A 21472-nucleotide genomic window follows, 5' to 3' on the forward strand; every position below is an offset into this window, starting at 1 on the left:
CTAGGCGTGAGATGACGAGAACCTGGACCAGAACCTGCATCGCTTTCTGGGTCAGGTGGGGGAGACGCTTCTGGGACGCTTCTGAGCCGTAACACGTTGGTGGAATAGCACCCATTGACTAGAGTGACCGCGATCCTTGCGGACGCCGTAACCCGTCCGTAACGCATCCGTAACCCATCCGTAACGCGTCCGTAACGCGACCGTAACGTGGCCGTAACGCGACGCAGACGGACCCGGTGGAATCTAGGGGTTAGGCTCGTGTTGTGTTCAAGGACCCTGACCTTGGCCAGGAAAAACAGGCACTCGCTTGTTTAATTATTTTGCGGTCTAGATTTCTTTAATTATTTTCTTTTTTGCATGTGTTTATAAATTACCTCGAGGGCCGTACCAAACGGCCCGGAGGCCGGAAGTTCCCCACCCCTGGTTTAAAGCATCAGATTACAGTCCGACAATGCGACTCTGCCTGCATTTCAACAATCTGCACCATCTATAATTTATAATGCACACGTCTGTGATGCTGTTTTCTTTTGTTCTTTCTGCTTTGCCGCATGCATTGGCTTTCATTTAATTTTCTTTTAACACATAACAAACATGTTTACTCTCAGAAATCCCTATGCTATTCTCTACTTGTGGGATTTAAAAAAAAGAATGCACAAAGAGCATCTTGTTTTTCTTTCTTGGTGGAAAAGCCGAATGGCAGACACAGTGGATCACTTGCCAGTAGCTGATGTTTGTTCCGTAATATCCCCGATTATAAATCTGACTGCCCCAGCTAGGTCCATCAGTGGTTGTTAAAAAAATGTCACTATGCTTTTTATCAGGTACAGTACATTCAGTAATTTATTTCTTTTTCTTTTGCAAAACACTTAATTACAGGGTTACCGAGCAAAACAAAATAATTACATAGTTACTAAAATTGTCCTGATGCTCTAGACCAGGGGTACTCAAATACAAATCTTAAAGGTCCAAAATAAATGTTTCAATAAGACAAAGGTCCGTTTATTACGGTCATTCAAACTTTTAAACAATTGCAACAAGATTCTTAACACGAGGTTGCAAAAACAAAAATAATCTGTATGCAGCAGTTTCATTGTTATTGTGTCTGTGCTTGACCCCTCAGAGTCGCAGTGTAAGAGCTGCACAGTTATGAATAAAGGCAGCTGCACCCTCTTTCATTCAGCATTCCCATTATTGCTTTATAAATGTATTCCCCCTTGTGCGTCCACTGAGGTTCGTCAGGCCCAACACATCTTCAACAAACTCCCCCTTTGCCTCATCATAAAAACTCACAAACACCAGCAACTGAGCATTGTCAGTGGTGTCAGTGGACTCACCCACAGCTAAGGAAATGCACTGTGCATTTTTTATTCCATCACAAAGCTGATTAATCAAATCACCAGCCAGTATGTATGTTCTTCTGGTTGCTGTGGAATCTGAGAGGGGGATTTGCTTGATTTGACCTGTTATTTCCTCTTTTAGTTTGCCTTCAACATGGTCTCCATCACTTCAGTCATGCATTCTTTTATACTCAGTTATTATCCAGTGGAAAGCCCTTACCTACTGGCCTAGTTAAATCAAAGTGGTTACTTTTTTTTGGCTGGGCAGTGAAGTTTTACACACCGTCTTATTTGACTTTCTCAGGACTTAAAACAGTTTTTTGGGGGCAGACCCCCTCAAAGAAAAAAATATATTTACACACGTAAGGTCATCATTTTAAAGGTGGGGTAGGTAAGTTTGAGAAACCGGCTCGAGATACACTTTTTGTTATATTCCATGGAATGCTCTTAACATCCCGATAGCAATGAATATCTGAAGTATTTGACAACAAATCCATAAAAAAATGTCATCTGTGGAAGCCGTGGTACTGTAAAAAGTACAACCAATCCGTTTAGCCGGCCCGGCTAAACGGATTGGATTGCCGCCCTGTCTGTCAGCCTTCCATCTCGTGCACGCACAAATGTATCTCGTGCCCTCATTGGGCGTGCATTGCAGCAGTACTTCAATGACTCGCCAGGCGGCCACTTTCACCAGTCTGCAGACGTCATGTGCGCGTTCATGTGTGTTGGAGGAGGTGCTCTGTAAGGAAGTCTGAAGGAAGGGGCGGATTCTTTTCGGCTGTGTATTTTCAAATTTTAGTGCACTCGAGCCGGTTTCTGAAACGTACCTACCCCACCTTTAATAGTTGTGTATGCTCATCCGTGAGCAGAGCATCAAGTTGACATGTCTATTACAGCTGAATGCGGCGATTACCATTTCACAAACGTATTAAGATCAACAGCTTTAGAGCGTTTTGATTCAATGCTGAGTACAGCCAAACTGACAGTCTCTTCTCTGTCATTGTAGACCGCAAATACCTCATTCCTTCAGTGCTTGGGTCCGAATGCTTCTCGTTTTGCGCCGTCCAGTTCAAAATGAAATCGCCACCAATCGTATGTCCACACTCGCGCCAGGACCGGGGGACGTGCATGACGTGCATCTTGTGCTGCATTCACTTGCACTCGGACATTAGAGACTTTCTCTCATAAATGTCCGATGAGCCACAACTTTTCTTTCAAAACAAAGCTGCCAACTGGGGTGGCTGCTGGGGTGGCAAGGCCTATTTTTAGGGTGTCAGTTGCCACCCCGGTAGGTGAAACTGGGCTACTAGCTACAGTACAGATGGAACTAGATGAGCTGTTAACTCTCGCTCTGAATTTTGTTTTTTTTAATTCTCGCTCTGACTTAGACAGGTTGAAAGAGACACACACATTTTTCCCACCCGCATTCCGCGAAGACCCGCCCTACTGTGCCTTTGATTCGCAGATTGTTTCGGGGGAAAAAACGCTGACTGGATGCTGAATGTGATTGGACCAAAGCGTTGACACACACAGGTGGAACACAGTGGAACAGTCAGACATGCAGAGCGCTGTTTGCAGTGGACATAGCGAAGAATTTTGACTCGTTGCGAATGCGTTGTGGCGATGTCTCACATATAATACAGAGAGATAATACATATGAAAACTATAATTTGCTCAGAGTCCGGAGACAGTGGTGGTTCGGTCAGGATCCGGACCGGAGTCCGTAGTTTGAGGATGCCTGCTCTAGACTGAACAAGCTTTTAAAAACCTTTAACAACAGTTTTATTTTTTCCAAGTCTCTGAGCTACTCTAAACGGGGGGTTACATATTGTAACCCTAGTTCCATAAGCACAGGCTCCATCCTCTACTGGACTCTATGGGTACTACTCTCATCAATGATACACGAGCGTTCACACACTGAATATGTATAAACGTAGCCGGACAATCAGGGTGAGCCTACCTGAATGCGCACGCATATAAGGCAGCTACACCTCCTGACTGTCATCCTACACCCTCTTCAGCGAGTGGCATAGGAAAGACAGGGCCCCCAGGTAGAGGGCTCCGTCTGTGCTTATAGAACTAGGCAGTGGCGGCTGGTGGAAAATATTTTTGGTGGGGCTATGGAAATAGGGACCAAACCATACTAAGGCGGTCTGGGGGATCCTCCCCCGGAAGAAATTTTTGAGAAATGACCCCTTAAATGATCTGGTGATGTTAGAGGGGGGGGGGGGGGGGACAAATTGAGGCTTAAAAATATGAGATAATCCATAATCTTCAGTGTGGTTAGCTATGAATCTTCCAAAACTGTGCAACAGTACAGTAGGCCCACACAAACTGCAGAACACTGGTGCTTTGGGAACACTCAAATGATTTAATTCCCATTTAAAATCAGGAGACTAAATACGAATATTATGTGTGTGTGTGCGTGTGTGTGTGTGTGTGTGTATGTGTGTGTGTGTTTGTGGTGTGTGTGTGTGTGTGTGTGTGTGTGTGTGTGTGTGTGTGTGTGTGCAGGGCCGCCCCTCCCTACAGGCCAATCACGCAGGCTGCATGGGGCCCCGCCTTGCGCAGGGGGCCCCGCCCAGAGGGCCTCAGCTGCTGTGCGCAGTTCTCCGCTCAGTTCTCCGCGCACCCCCGGCTGACACGCGAGAGTGAGAGGTGACAAGGGTAGCACGTCTGTAACCCGACACCGTTGCAATGAATCGACATCTGACCAATCACGGCTTTGATACGGCCACTAGTGCAGGTGAAGAGATGTCGGTGAAAAGACAGTTTCAGTCCGGCGCAAGCTAGAGGGAAAAAAAAAAAAACATGAAGAAATTAGAGCATCACTCGAAGGTGGGTTATTGTATGAGTCAAATGTACAACTTGTGAATGTTGTATAAGTCAAATTGCCAATTGCCATATTAAAACATCAGCTGCAATTCACGACATGAAGAAGGCAGTCTCTGCATAGCATATAGGCTAATGGAGATGCAGTTATTTCCAGCATTCTTTATTTACCATTCATTCAAGTTTGTTATGCCTTTTATCTGCTGATGTACAGGAGGAAGAGTGATACACTGTCTGTCTAGTTGGCTTACATAACAGTTAAAGTTTACAGCCTAAAAAATATGGAGCATTTTTCGCCCTTATATTCATTTGTATGTCAATTTGCACATTTCATGGTGATGCTCAGCCTCTCCCCTTAACTCCTAACAGTCATCATCATGTCAACCACAACACAGACAAATACTGTACTGATAGAAATGTGTGTGTAGTTGTTGATACATTGCTGACAGAGGGAACTACATTTGAATACAGATTTAAGAAATATCAGTTTTTGAGCATGTCATAAGCATGTTTTGTCTTGACTATACAACTATATTATAATAAAATAATATAGTATTTATGTTATTGAATTGATTATGATTATTATTAGTAGAAGTTGTTTATTTGCATTAATTATATTTTAATATTTTTGAGGCTAGTATTTGGCAGGAAATGCAGACGTATTCACCTGTAAACGCATACTGAACGACATACATGCACAACCATTTACCTCACTGCATAAAAAAGTGTTGATAATAATAATAAACAGGAATTATATTTGCAAAGTAGCCTACTTTGTTTCCAAAAAAAATTGTTTTCACTCCTGTCGGTTGGGGGGGGGCCTCATCTCACAATGTCGCTTGGGGCTCCAAGTTGGCCAGGGGCGGCCCTGTGTGTGTGTGTCATACTTGCCAACCCTCCCGATTTTCGCGGGAGACTCCCGATTTCATTGCCCTCTCCCCGGTTTCCTCCCGGGGTCATATTTCTCCCGATTTCTGACAAAATCAGATTTACTCACGACTGTTTCCATTCGGACTTTAATACAGCTACACCATTGTTTGGTTTCCATGGTAGCGCGTCTCTTTAGCAGCGCGTGCAATTCAAAGTTTGAGAGGGTGAGGAAGATTAAAACTGAACAAGAATCGACAACTCGACCCTCTGCTCACTCCTTTCCTGTAAAATACAGGTCCAGCCCACACATATGCTCCATGGTGCTACAGGCATTGCCCTTACAACTACAATAAGCATGTAAATGTTAATCTACAGCTCCGGCGATCCACTAGCACCGTCTCCACCTGCAGACAACTACTGTAGCGTCACCTTGGATACGAGTCCAAACAACTCACAGACACACAGGCCAGGGCGCTGACACGGCGCCCTTTGAGCATCAGATCTGACGACGCTGATTGGCTGAAATTATGTTTCGGCGGCATAGTATACAGATAGCAACAGTCAGCTTGTTGGCTGCTGCTGCTCTGGCTGAGGGCTCTTTCCTACCACCCGGACGAGAGAGGGTAATGATGCACGCTGCGGCCAGGCAGGAAACATGTGACTTATCAGTAACTTTAGACATCGTAAAACAATTTTAAACGAGATTTTATTGTAGATTATACATTTTACTGATACCAATTATATAATATTTACCTTGTTCATTCAAAATTAAAAGAAAAAGAAAATATATTTTTTTAAATATATGCTTTTATTTATTTTTTATTTTTAATGACAATCAAACATGTGGGAAGAGGGTGGGCGGCGCCCCTAGCGCCCGGCCGCCACTGGAACTAGTGTTACAATACGTAACCCCCCGTTCTATCTCACACAGGCTCCGCCCTCTACTGGACTCTATGATTACAGTGGGTGGAGCCCCGATGGATAAATGCCCTGTCACCCTACAACATCGACCCACCACACTGCACATGACCAGCCTTTGGTTAACAGCTACCGCACCCCAACTTCCTATCATCCCGTTGTGACTGTGGAGAAGTCAGGGCCGCAGCTTACTTGGCTGGGTAGAGCCTAATTGGTCTGAATAAGCCAATAGCTCCACCCTGCAGGTGCCAGCGCAAGTGACTATACACTGCGCACTACGTTTCCCAGGTCCCTAAGGAGCATTGAGAGAACGTAAGTGCACCATGTCCCCCACACTCACACACGCTTACCTCGTGTAGACTGTGCATGGACTGTAGTGTGGGGGAGAGTCTTCCAGCACTGTATGGGGCTTACTGCGCACCACGTTTCTCAGGTCCCTAAGGAACATGGGACAATTTAAGTGCATTATGTCCCTGGGGGCCAGATACAGCTTACTGACCCACAACCCTCCTCCTTTCACCAGTCATGTGTTGCCCAAGCAAGCACCGACGATGAAAAAGGAGCCAGACATGTCTAAGAGATACTTACCTTATGAACGGGACTGGCGTAGACCAAGACGCCGCCGTGCATAGGTGGACGACTAAAGCCGTCTAGCTATAACCCTCGACCTGGAAGAACTCCTTAGGTTCTTGGGAACAGAGGAGGGGTTCGGTCTGAGTGTCGCCCTGCTACGGTCACCACAAACCAGAAGGCAACTCGGGTGCACCGATAGAGCGGTCAGTTCGCAAACTCTCTTGACAGAAGTCAAAGCAAGCAGCAAAGCTGTTTCTTGTTTTCTCTCTCTCTCTCTCTCTCTCTTCCTCGCACCACGTCTGTCTGTCCTCTACAGAGTGTCACGTAGCCTGCCCTCCTTCTCGATGGGGCGTACACCTCACTCTCGATGGGGCGTACCCTCGCTCTCGATGGGGGCTGCATTGAGCAAAATCCCCAGATACCCCACCTGCTGGTGAGGTATGGGACTGCTCTTCTTCCAATTGACCGCAAACGCAAAAACTTGGTTAGGTGTAAGATCAATTGGGCTGTGTGGAACATCTGCCCATTCCCTGGACCTGGCCATGACTACGAGGTCGTTGAGATAAAATAAAACTCTCATGCTATGAAGCGCTGTGGTCACACATTTGCTGAACGTGCGTGGGGACAGGGAGTAGCCGAACGGTAGTCTGTTGTACTCGTAGGCTATCCCCTGGAAGGCAAAACGCAAATACTTCCTGTGTTTTGAATTTCTAGCAATTTCAGCATGAAAGTAAGTGTCCCTCAGGTCGATGGTTTGTGAACACCCGTGTTATTTGCAGCCGCCCTGTCACGCGGCAGCGGGGCAGAGGTTCTCTGCCCAGACTGCTGCCTGTGGGAGCAGATGGGCTGCCAGGCTCTCATCAGGGGGGGGCACGCCGGGACACGCTGTGTCTGTGCAGCCCTGCACCCTGACAGACCTGGGTGGTGGTGGTGGTTTCTATTAGTTAGTTGTCTAACGTAAATAAACTTGCACTTAACTGTGAAACTCGATCTTTGGTTTTTCATTGTTGAACCGTATTTTTCTAAATATATATGTTTAGAATTTGGGAAAATCCCCAAAATCTCTTGAAATGTATCGATGTGTGTTGCTTAGGAAGTCTCAACAACTTTGATAAAAACTCATTATTTACACTATTGGAAGAAAATTAGCAAGGAGCGAAAAAAATGCCTGTTTTCTAAACAGTCTCATTTAAATGGTGATTGGGGATGGGTCTGATAAGATTTTTCTTAGCACAAGCCAGCAACACAGATGAAGGTTTTCAATTTCTACCTGTGAAAATATGATTTATTTCCCTTTAAGATCCAGCGCTCAGCTACCCCCTCACCCCTCACACAATTTCATGGTCAATGAATAACCCTTAAAAACATCCCCTTAGCTTCGTAATATTTCTAAGTTTTCACCTATAGCTTGACCTTTTTCTGGAAGTTTTCTCCAGTAGCAACATGCCTTTTATGTATCTACATTACAACCAAAATATCATAATGTGTGACAGCTTAATCCAAAATGTCAGCCTCCCATTAGTAGAGGATCATGTGGAAGTGTACCTTGCATTACCTGCTATCTAAAGTAGGAGGAAAACATAATGTTGGCTTGTGTCCTACAATATTTAATAATTGGAAAAATATTCCACTTCAAAAATGAATCATATGATAATAATTGTAACTGTTTACCAAAAACACTGCATTTAAAAAAAACAGATGACAAACAAGAAGAAATCCTGTACATTTATCCTGACCACATTATCAATCCAGCAACTCAATCATACTGCGCTGCTGAATGTAGGTGACGCCTAAAATGTTCATAACAAAAAAATGTGGACATTGTTTTTCAGGGACATATTCCAATCTGTATTCCAGACTCAAGGTCCATATCACACAAAAAGACAAAACACACATCAATAAATAAGATAAAAAGCTAAACACAAAACAGATAAAAACAAACAGATAAAAACATAAAATCAGTCCAATCACAGCGAGCCACACATGCTCACTGTCTGTATAGGCTATTGCGCCAATGTCTCCAAATCATGGAAGAGAACCGAGTAGAACTCTTCACAGGGTTAATTAAAATCGAAATAACATAATTGTCCGAGTCTACTAGGCGACACATGAATTTGTACATTAACTTTCTTAAAAGGGCGTGACAAGTAGGTACCCCCAAGTTAACAAACAGCTGGCTGGCACTGTGCCATCTTGGTACCCTCAGCAGCAACCGTAAAGCATCATTGTATGCAACTTTTAGTTTTTGCATGCTTCTAGCCTTGTAGTTACTCCACAGGTGAGCCGTGTACAATGGTGTACATAAAGCTTTAAAAAGTGATACCTTGACATCTACAGAGCACTTGTGAAACTTACGCATTAATATGTGTGCCTGGGCATACAGTTTGCAGCGTTGTCTATGGATGTCTTTGTCATCTGTGAGATCATCAGAAATATAATGACCAAGGTACTTCATCTCACTGCACACAAGAAGAATCAATCAATCAATCAATCAATCAATGTTTATTTTATAGCCAATATCACAAATGTTACATTTGTCTCAGTGGACTTTACAGTTTGTACAAAATATCAGTATGACAATACGACACCCTCTGTCCTTAGACCCTCACATCGTACAAGGAAAAACTTCCGAAGAAAACCCACAGTTTAAAGGGAAAAATGGGAGAAACCTCAGGGAGAGCAACAGAGGAGGGATCCCTCTCCCAGGACGGACAGATGTGCAATAGATGCCGTGTGTAAATTGAAAAGATAATACATTTGCAACATAGGTAGTCCAAATTTTGGAAATGCATGTGTGTATAATAGTAAGATGAATCCACGAGGATATCCATCCAGAACCTATGATCCAGGACCACAGCCACGACTCAAGATCCAGGACAGAGGAGCGCAGGATCATCCATGACTCCGGATCCCGGCGTATACAGACACCAAAAAGAAAGACATTTGGGGAAGCTGGGTTAATCGGAACATGAGAGTACACAGGTATAGACAGAGAGAAGGAAGAAGTAAGATGTCCCCCGACAAACTAAGCCTATATCAGCAAAACTAGGGGCTGAATCTAATCAGCCCTAACTATAAGCTTTATCAAAAAGGAAGGTCTTAAGCGCACTCTTAAAAACGGATAGGGTGTCTACCGCCCGAACACAAACTGGAAGCTGATTCCACAAATGTGGAGCTTGATAAGAAAAGGCTCTGAAGAATGTTGCTACTGAGAATAAAATGAGGAAATACAGCCTTTTTATCCTCTTTACTTCGTACAATCATGATGTTACTCTTCTTGGCGTTATACTTAATATTAAAATCAATGCCATACTGGGAACAAGTCCTCAGAAGCTGTTGTAAGCCAGCACTGCATGGGGAGAAGATGATTAAATCATCTGCGTACATAAGGTGGTTGACAACAGTAGCACCGATGACACAGCCAGTTTTACACAAGTTCAGTTTCCTCGACAGATCATCCATGTACAGATTAAACAACAAAGGAGATAAAATCCCACCTTGCTTGACCCCATTACCAACATAAAAATGTTCAGACACAGTATTGCCCCACTTCACCTGCACATACAGACTATGCAGAAAAAAAACTGGGTCACACCTTTATCTTTGTCCAAGTGGAATAAAAGACTTCATGAATCATGTAGTCCGGCCCTACAGTACACATGCACCATGTGTGTCAGACAGTAATGTTTGTGCACGTGTGTCTGGACTGGAGGCTCCATATGGACTTTAAATGGTGATACCAAAGTAGCCTTTTTTTTATAAAATGATTTTTTTTTTAAGCATGTGAACTCCCTAATGAATTAATCTATTCACTTTTTTCAGGAACTTTATGCCAGAAACATTTATATGGAACTAATGTATACAACTGTAAGGTAAGACTGTATGATGAATATGCTTTGATATCATCAATTTGAAAATGAAAGATCTACTTGACAAAATCTAAACCTTGTCAGACATTTCTTAGCAGTATTCACTATGCTACAAAAATCACTAAATGTGACACCAGTTTTTATGTGAGGATTATATTTGAATATATAGAGTGAGGTTAAAAATAACAAAAAAGAAAAAGACAAAAAAAAGGTATAATTTATAATATAATTTCAATTGACCGTTCTCCACTTCCAACCTTCCTCGTGCCTCTGCTTGGATCACACCCATCTTCAGACTTGACCTTCATTTTGATGTCATATACACAACTGTCTTGCACTTTGTGACACTATTTGGGTCATAAGAATCTTTTTTCCAAACACACATATACTCCCAAATTGAGAACAATAACAGCTTTTCTGTCGCAGACCAGCATTCAACCCCCTGGGACAGCTTAGACAAAGAAACAATACTAAAAATGCTCAGCTGCACATTTTGGCAGGTTCAACGAGGGTAAATATGATATTATCTCTGAGAAAATGGGAAACCTTCAAGAGTGGCCCATCCATACGTCTCACTGTAAAAGCATATGTCCTCCTAGCACCCTCCAGTCAATTTGCTGACATGGGGGTGATGCACATTAATGCAAACATGAATTCCTGAGACTGCGCATCTGCAGAGGTTAAGTCTCCTCAGTCTGTTCATCCCATTATCTTTCAGACAATCCTGCAGGCTAGACTAAGCCAGATGAACAGTAGTCTGTGGAGTGTGACATATCAAAGAGATTAAGATTACAATCTCACTTCATCCCCCTGAGTTATGAAGAATTCACAGGACGACCGCTATCTTGTTTTTATATATGTGAACGTTTGCACATAAAGGAACAAAACTACAATTAAATTAAGAACCTAGATGAGTAGATTAGATGAAATCTTTTAGAATATGTGCCAGTTAATCCCAGCCACAACAACATAATGTGGAAAATATCACTGTGAGCACACACACACCGTGAAGCATAAAGGCATAATTTTATTCTCATCTCGTGAGCAACCATGAGCTGCAGAATTTCCACTGATTTGCAGTCAACATCTCATTTCACACATCAACACAAGTTTTGCATGATAAAGGAAGTAGGTTGTCTTTAAAGATTTTGAGAATATAAAACTCGCCTCATGTTTGATCCCTAAAAATCTAAATAGGTACTCGTCTCATTCAATCATCCTCTGACAAAAGCCTCTAGCAGTGTAATTAAGTCTCTGTATGTCCATGCTGTGACTGACAGATTGTTGACTGTTGCTCAACAGTGCAGAGTCTCAGGAAATGAGGCAAAATAGCGTGAGCCATGAGTTATTGATAACAGTAATTATCTGAAACCTGTGCAAGCTGTTTGTGGTAATTCAAGTCATTTGGAAGCGAACAATCCTTGATGCCACACATTTAGTGTTGTTTAACACCTAACCTGGTTAAGTTCAAACAAACTAATATCCGTGTGGAAAGTAGGCCTCATTTTGGCTGGTCAATTGAACTAGAGGACTAGACAACCAAATTGAGACCGCTTTAAAAGGTGGCTTTTGGTCTGCTTTCAAATGGGCTATGATGCTGTTCATTTGTGATGTAAAACCAAATGAACCAACCACAGGGTTTATGATTGCAGGTTTAGTAGGATTTGAAAGCTAAAATACCATAAAATTCCATCTGCTGATCGTGAAATCCGTTGAGGAAGAGATCTTAAAACTAATGTGCATAATTATATTTCTCTCTGCAAGGAAAGAGAGCAGAGAGCACGACCAGAAGTGCAAGGTCAGGGCAAGATGGTGTTGTAAAGCTCAAGGTCATAGAGGCAAGTGACCTTTAACCCTTCCCAAGCTTACATAAAGCTGGTCGCGTGCTGCACACAGGGATAGAGGAAATATGTTTATACTGATACAATTTTGACCAACATTTCTGACATAAATCCAACAGAATAATGCAAAGATTGAGGCTTCTTGACCCCCCCCCCAAACTGCAAGTCAAATGACTGATCTGACGCAAATGCTGCGTTACATCGTCACAAAAGTTATATTTAAAACGTTATCTTGTGTCTTTAAAAGAGTAAAATAAACTAACCAGACTAACCAGACACAGGGATACACGCTGTTGAAAGAAAACTACAGATGGTGACATTTATCATGAAGTCCAGTTTCCCTTAAAGTGACGGAAATGTCTTGAAGACAGCTTGTTTTCCTGAGTCTGCACTTCATACCACTCGTGTATGACCTCTATCTCAGCCTTACAGTACAACAGGGCTCCTTCTCATTCATAATGCATATGAGGACGCAGGGTCTCTCCAGCTCTCCCAAGACACATGAGCAGACTAATAAAAACTGATATTTCAAAATGAAAGTTCATTTCTACTATGAGGATTAATGGCTATCCCACTGGTGGTCACTTGAGAACAGGATAACTCGACAATAAACTCCCTCGGCAATACTTACTTCAGTCACCTGCTCTCTTTACTCTTTTGTTTGTCTTGTATGAATTTCCTTTCTTTCCTTTTTGTTATCTGACTTGACATTACGACACATTTTGTAAATGAACAAGACAAAGATGTGAGAATGTGTTGTGTTCTTTTAGCATTCATTTGTGAAACCCTCTTTCAGATGGGAAATCCAATCTGCCGACCTCAGGAAGAGATGAATTACCTGTGGAAGTCTGTACGCCTCAGCTGGTTTCATCTGCACACATCCAGTTAATTATACTGCAAATGATGCTGGCTGAATCCCAGACCATTATCTAACTATCCATTCAGCTGTGTCACAGTCTTATTTAAAGAAATGGCCCTTACTGGACCTTTGGCTTTGCTACAGTTCACTTGTCAGGAGTCAAACTCTGCAAGAAGAGAGCAGTACAGCAGCTGTGGTCCTTCGACAAATCTACTCAAAGAATATGCTCCGAAAACTTCAGTGCAATGTTTAAACCAGGAGATCAACAGAGCAAAAAATGAAGCGCTTGCATTCAAAAACAAGATATTTGCAAACATGACAAATGTATATGTGAATGATGAGAAAGTCCTTTTTCGTGGAATTTACCTTCTACACAAACACAAAACAACTGAAAACAAATTATCCAAATCAGTGCAGGCCCACCATTTACATGCACAAAAACCTAAATAGCACACGAAAGGAAACGGAAAACCCCATAAAAACACAATAGAGCCTCTTTAAAAGACTTACACGCTACTTTAAATGGAATCTATTCTTGCAAAAAGCCTTTTTATGTTTGGTGTGAATACAGCACTTTGACAAATAAGGACTTACACGTAAAAATCAATAAAATAGACAAGCCAAATCTTAAATCCTCCTGACCTTGCTGACCTTTTGGCTACTGGCAGTTAAGGGACCAGTAAATAAAACCCACAACAGTAGACCACTTTTCCCCGATGTCCTTTTAATGTGCGTCACATCGTAAAATGTACAACTATACAACTGTGGTGCTAAAGCAACCGTTCACCATACACACCAAATCCTCATTCCCCTCCAAAGTGACTCATTAACTTAGTATTGATTGGGCGCTGCTGGGACAAGGGTGGGCCATGTTTTGCTGTAAGAAATCAGCAAGATAAAGAGGACACACATGGAGAAAGAGCACAGGAAATGAAAGTGATATGGCAAATAAGACAGATAGAGCGAGGAAAAGTGATACGAGGAGTGAAGCAGGTAGGACCCAAACGCAGATAATACTGATAATACCTTTATTTCAAGGGCTCTTATCGAACAAATCACATGGAAACACAAAACACTCCACGGTGAACTCAGTCACAAACAAACGAACGAACACAGGAAGAGACTAAATACAGGGAGGGGTAATCAGAGGACGAGGAACAGCCGGGCAGGGGAGGAGAAACACAAGGGCCACAAAGGAACACAATCAGACAACTAGACACACCAGGGAAACTAACGACAGGAGGAAGACACAGAGAGAGGGACCAGACAATAACCCAGAAGGAAAACATGACAGGGAGAACAGCAAAACACCCACACCTAGACATAAAAACGTGACATAACATGAATATCGTGACAAAAAGACAAAGAAAAGGGCCTCACACCAGCGTTGGTGGATGATTAAATATTTGTGTGGATGTGTTTGTTTATGTACAGTATGTGTGGTTTGTACACCTCATTGAGCCACCATAAGTACAATTACAGTATAGGACAATGATGATCATTTCATCACCAAACTGAAATATTTATTGAATAGATCACCCAAACATTTTTGAACAGACGTTACAATTTCCTTCTCTATGTTCTGCTAGCATAGACAACAAGATCAGCAAGTCCTGTTATTTGTTATCTATGTTAAACTAACTACTAATGATTAAGGTTGAATTTCCGCAAAAGTGTCATGTGATTAATTCATTAAAGAGTTAATGTTCTCCCCCTTATTACTACATTGTTTAATATTCGCTTACATAATATATTGAATGGATTCAAGGTCATCAGTCTCCTCAATATGGTGAAAATAAATCCGGGATCTAAAGTACGTTTATTTTAGCACTTTGATCATATTGGCTCCGTATTATCTGTATTTTCTCGTATGCCTGAATATGTCAAATACATGTTCTGCTTTATAAGCAAACTCACTTTTAATTAGTGCCAGACATCTAAGAAAAAGATGATATCTTCTCCTGCTGTTGATGTCTACTTGTGTGTCATGCTGTTGCTTAAAAACTCTGACACAAGCTACTGTGACATCTCCAGTCCTAGCTACAGGTAATGCCAGTGCAAGAATTGAACTGCCAATGAGTAACTAACACTTAATCGTTGAATGTATACATTATTTATAGATTCAGAAATAGCTTTTATTTTACCGCAACTTATCATAATTCAATTTTTAAAAAGCCTTTTCATTACAGCACCAGGATATTGCAATTAATCAGGTTGTTGTACTGCTTTAGTAGCACTAACATGTCTTTTAAAAGAGAGAGACAATTTAGGATTTCAGCAGATCCCAGTATTTAATTAACTTTGGGCCTGACCCTTTTCTTTACTTTTGGAACTCCAGCATCCTGTTAGCACTTGTAGCAGTTTGAGTAGAGCTTGAAATCTGTTTGTGTTTAACATACAAAACCAGACCACTGCCAGGTTCACATGCCCTTGAAGAGAATAAATGCAGCAAGGTCAGATTTTTAGTAGCACAAAATGTTAGTACATATCGTAGTGATCTTTGACTACACACGTCATCCTAGCATCCACAGTTATATGAGATGAGTTGGATAATCCTGCTCCAGCAGAACAATGGCAGTGTTCATAAAACCATCTGGCAAGGCAACTTGTTGACAAATAAAATACACACAGACATATATACCAAGTCTGCTAAATCCTGTCTGTGAGTATTTCATACATTGTTGCAGCAGAAACAACGCGGCTGCAGCACAAAGTCTTCTTTCGCTTCCCATCAAGGGAGTAGAGGTCAGGATGTGTGTGTAGCATGTCTAAATTCATGCAGAAGAATTAGCATCCAGTATTAGACCTGCTGTTTATATAACCAAATCCTTAACCACAGATATTTCAGAAAGATATCATTTTAAAACATACAAAATAGAATTATCTCTGACTTAGGAATCCAAACCAACACACACACAAACACATACACCCACACATTCAAATAAACACACACACAAATCCAGGCACTCATTCTTGCTCTCCATCACACGTTTCTCATAATAGGAAGGACAAATGTGTCTGTTTGCTCCTCAGCTCCTCCACGCTCTTCATTATTGCAGCTTTTGCTCGAGTGGCTGTGCAGGCATTTTGAATTGGCTTCAGCCCTAAACCTCACTGGCCCAATCTCCCCTGCATGATTGAATAGGCTAAGTCTTATCTCCCCCGGTCAATATCATATACCTGCGGGTGCTTAGCGATTGCCTTTCTCCCCATGTAGATGCTTGTCAAATTGAACGAGGTCCAGAGTTTATTGATTGGGTGATAACAGAGGTGGCAATTAAGGGATTGGTTGAATTTCGGTCGGCCTGGGTGAACCTGGGGGTGGGGAGGGTCGACTGAGTCCTAGCGCAGCTCGGTATGGTGCCTGTCTGTCTAAATCTTTGGTCGATTCCTTTAATTCCTGACAATTTCCAGAAAATTGGTTGCCGACAATGTTTCTCTTTCACAAATACAATACAAAATGCCAAAACAGATGCATCACGCCTTGAAAAAGCATACAGGGTGCAGGAAATGACAAGTTGCTGATAATTCAGCTGATGTATAATTTGGTTAGAAACAACCAAGTTATTTGCCTCACTTTGAATTGGTCTAAGGGGGTTCTAGATTATTGTCGATTCACAGTTGAACATCTTCATTGCCATTGTTTTGTAAATTACTATCCTTGTTTACCCATATGTTTGTTTTTAATATCAGCCGTGATATACACATCACCAACAAGTCCATTTGCTCGCTGCATATTCCCACAAAATATAGGCTCTGTTTACACATGGGCTCAATCAGACATTACACAGAATTGGATTTGTACTTTATCTTTCACACATACAGCTCCTCTGGATAAAACATGAATTCAGGGTTCAAATACGGACTGTCTGGTCTATTTCTTTCCATTAGCACAGCCCATTCAGCAACTGCAGGCTCTAATAAGTGTGATCATGTTTGTATCAACTCATCCCCCACAGCAGCATTGTGTGGTAGTCTTCCTTTCATCTCAGCCTGCCTGACAGATGTGTCTGCTGAAATGCCATAGTGATTATAGTGTGTTTTCGTATAGGATATCACAACATATCTAATATGTCTCTCTTATCTTCACACCCTTTCACAGTGTCTGAGAAGAGACATAGCAATGAGTTCTACTTACAACGGAGTCCCTTTATAGTATAGAGTGGTAACTGAAGCCATCTTTGAAGCATCATGGCCTGAGATCGAAGCCTAGTAGTCATACAAAGTGATATTGAAGGTATTTTGAAGGTATTTTTCCAGTTTGTTACAGCCATTCGTTTATTTGGTTATAATGTCTTTGTGCTCAGAAAAGAAATCGAAGAAAATATGTTCTAATATAGCATCCGAAAGGAAAGAAAACACATAGGGCCAGATGATCTTTCAGATTATAAACAAGCCATCGGTCAAAGTTTATTTTAGCCACTTTATTTGAAGTATACCTGCACTAGAACTCGGGTAATAAACTATCATTGCAAAGGAATAATGTCTCTGTTGACAAGTACGGCAAGTACACTGGGTCAAAAGTCTTTAAACATTAAAACCCAGATTGTATTAAGAGAAAAATGACTATTTAAAGGAAGAATAGTTTCCTTTTTATGTCAGGAATGTGTATACATGTGATATAATGTGAGCTTTATATATTTAAAAAGCATATCTATCTGTCTATCCAGCAGGGATACATTAGGACCAGTTTGAAGCTGTAAAGAAGCTTGAGTTACCCCCCCCCCAATATATTATAAATACTGAATATCATTATTTGTTTTAAGGATCTGCCAGGAAATTCAAAATGGCTTGTTCAAATGATAAAATATTATACCTTTTTGACAATACTTTGACACTTCTTTTTTTTTACCATACTGTAGTGCTTCATTTGACACTTGATTAATTGTCCATCTAAATTAGAGTACTCTTAAATTACCTGTATTATTAAAGCAAAATATAGAGATATAAAGCTTGTTTTGAAAGATTATCTGCCTACCTGCAAAAGATAATGCTGTGTCTTCACTATATGATCTAAATGTTTTTTATGAAAAAGTGATGGTACAAAAATTAGATGCAATCATGCTCTTTTCTAGCAACAGATAAGATGAGTAAGCTTGACGATCTTCTAAAATGAGGGACCAGTTTCATTAAAAACGCTCTGCGATCAATCCATCATGTTCAAATAGCATCTGATAGATTGCAAAAATAAATGAACAGTCACAAAATTATCAACTTTATGGCAGTAATTTCATGGAATGATAAATGACTTTGGAAGCTCTATTTGAGTTAATTCTGGTTTATATGGTATGATTAAATCAATGGAAATTGCAGTTTTCTGTAAAAACTGTATTACTTGTTCTTCCTCCTTTATGTTTGCAACCTGAAAGGGTATGCAGACAGGTAACATTGCTGGCATTGTTCTTTAACGAGTCAGTGCATGTTTACAGTGGTACTCTGGGTTGTAAATGAAATAACACGCAAAAACAATCAACAAGGACACAATCACAGCTAATTGTGTTCATTTGAATGCATGACCAGGCTGGAGGTACAAGCTGCTGGGAAATGAATCTGGAATTGATTCATCCTGGTGTACTAATGGTTTCACCTAGCAAATGTGAAAATAATGTACACACCAGTCCACATGTGGAAACTCCCACGGTTAACATGACATTGTTAATTGCAGGACACGATGCATCAGCGGTCGAAAAACAAAACTGTTCTGACTGGCCATTGGGATTTACAGTAAACAGCGCAGGTTTTACTTGTGAACATTATTTTGAATTGTTGTATACTCCCAGCCTTCAGCACCAGCATATTAAAGAGCCTACGCAATGCTGCTATGGTCAATTACTGTATTAAAGTTTGTTAATCACCAGCTTGATGCACATTTTACGAAAAGCATCAGGCAGAAGTTAGTAAACAAATGGAATTTTCATTAGATCCAATCATATTGTAAACTTTGCAGTACACAGAGTCGAGAAATATTCAGCCACTGATCAATTATGTATTTTCAGTTAGATAATATGTACTGCGGGGGAAGGTTGTTTCTGCAGGATGTTAAGGGCATGCAGAAAAAGCCAGATTTTCAGTGGGAACACGTATTATCTTACAATATGTCAACACTAAACACTCAGTATAAACTGCATCTGTCTTCTTAGTTACTCTGAATACAACTTGATTGAGGATAATCAAACAAAGCACTATGGAAAGTGCCCAAATTGAATGTGTACACCTGAGTGTCCTTGAGCAAGGCATTTGAGCTGACTAATACTGCCACAGCTGCTCTGTTGCCAACACTACAAGACTTAGGTCCAATTGAAGGTCCCAGGTGGGAAAGAAATGAATGTAAAACAGGACAAAGCTGAAAAGGGATGCATGATAAGCAAAAACCTCTTCAAGGTAAATTAAGGTCACAGGAAGATTGCAGAGGACAGCCAGACACCTGGAGCGGGTTATTGCCAAACATCCACAAGATCCAATCCTGTTCCTTTTAGGAGTGAATGAACATAAATCATCCAGGGTTTGGTTTTGCAAGCTTAAACAAATATGGGTTATTTGGCATCAATACAGGCTAAATATTGGAACTGTGAAGTGTTTTTTATTCATTCACATGACAAGATAAAGCACAGGAATAGATAGTGTGTTAATAAAATAAACCCAGGGGTAATAATTACCCATCATTCATTTCTGCTTTGTGAAAACATGTCAAAATGATAAGAGGAAGAAAAGACAGTTTAGTTCTGCTGCTTACATCCATTACTGTAAGTCTCAGTGTACTATGACAGACAATATCTTTTCACAGAGATTCAAACAGTAATAATGTCCTTGCCATTACTAAGTCAAAATATTGGAGAATGTTAACAGCCTGTGATTTCAGCGTTCACAGGATCTCTGCACATTTGTCTTTTATCACTACTCTAGAGGAGCAATAAAGCTCTTGCTCTTCTGCACTCTTATTTCTTGTTGCTGGTCAATTTCACTCTAGTGTATCAAAACACTTCCCATTTTTTCTCTGTGGACAGACAGATATTAATATGTTCAGTGGTTAGTCAGGGTTATCAGTGAAGGGAGACTCTGCTAACAATATAGTATGTCGTGTTTTTTATTAAGTACTTCTACTTAAAGTGAGGTAGATTTTGTTCCCCCCTCTCCCCTCATCCTTGACATAACACTTGATGTATTGAAATTAAAACCCTGAAGTCTTTTATCTTGTTTTTCTCTCTTCCTATCTTTCTTTTTCTAGCTTCATTTTCCCTGCCTCATAAAGTTCTTCCCTTAAGGTTCCTCTTTTGGTTTCACCACTTGTCTACTACCTCAAATATTACCTTAAAGGGAAGAGAGTACAGGAGAGGTAAAGAAAGTATAGAAAGATATATTGTGAAAATGTCAAGTAGGGTGAAAATTGGGCATTAAGATATGGCGAGAAGAGAAGAGGGGAAAGGAAAAGCATACAATAAGAGAGAGAGAGAAAGGGATGGCATCTAATAGAATAAGGGAGGGTTTTTGAGTGAAACCCCTCCCAGGGTTAGTGCACAGCAGCAGGGCAGCTACCTGAAAACGAGAGGATCGGGAAAAGAGAAGGGAAAGGGAGGTGAATCAATGTAACAAACAGGGTGAAAGTAGGAGCCATGAACTATTAATGAGAACCCATTTTGTCTGATGGAGGGATAGACAGGACAGAAAGGTCAGTGAATTGCGAGGCTGTGGTGGTTTGCTGCAGAAACACACGATACCTGGGATGAGCATCGTATGAGAGGGAACATTGACCAGACTAGCCTGCGGGCACATTTAAGTTAGCACTGTGCAGAAATGATGGCTTAGTGCGGAGACGGAGACAGGCGGGGGGGGGACAGAAGTGAGCAAGGACGTAGGGGTCAACGCAGCAGCCGACGCCTCATGCTGTAGTCGGCCCTTTATTCAGAGCAGCGATTTTTACATGAAGGGACAATGAAAACCGCTGAGAGGGGAGGAATCTACGTTTTAAAGATAGAATGGGTATATCGAAACAGATGTATCATCCCCGTATCAGAAAAAAGATGTGACTATGTGAAATGGGGCTTCTTTACAGTTTATTCTGGGGCTGAGAGACCCGTAACTGTACTATCTTATTTCATTTTCAGCACTCTAATTGCATAATCTACTCATAAAAAGAAAATGTACACTAACAGTTAACTACCTGCACTGAAAAAATTGAAATGTTGAATTAAATTATGTCAACATAAAACACATAATTGTATCAGGTTACTTGAAAGCAAGAATAATAAGTTGAAGCTACATTTATTTAAAGTTAATATTATTGCTTTTAGCTAACCTATAATACGTTGCAGTTTTACATGCAGTTAGAAAGTAGAGGGTAATGTTAGTTTAGCATTAAACAGCTCAATAGCCAGA

This window comes from Gymnodraco acuticeps, unplaced genomic scaffold (assembly GCF_902827175.1).
Source record: "Gymnodraco acuticeps unplaced genomic scaffold, fGymAcu1.1, whole genome shotgun sequence".
Lineage (NCBI taxonomy): Eukaryota > Metazoa > Chordata > Actinopteri > Perciformes > Bathydraconidae > Gymnodraco > Gymnodraco acuticeps.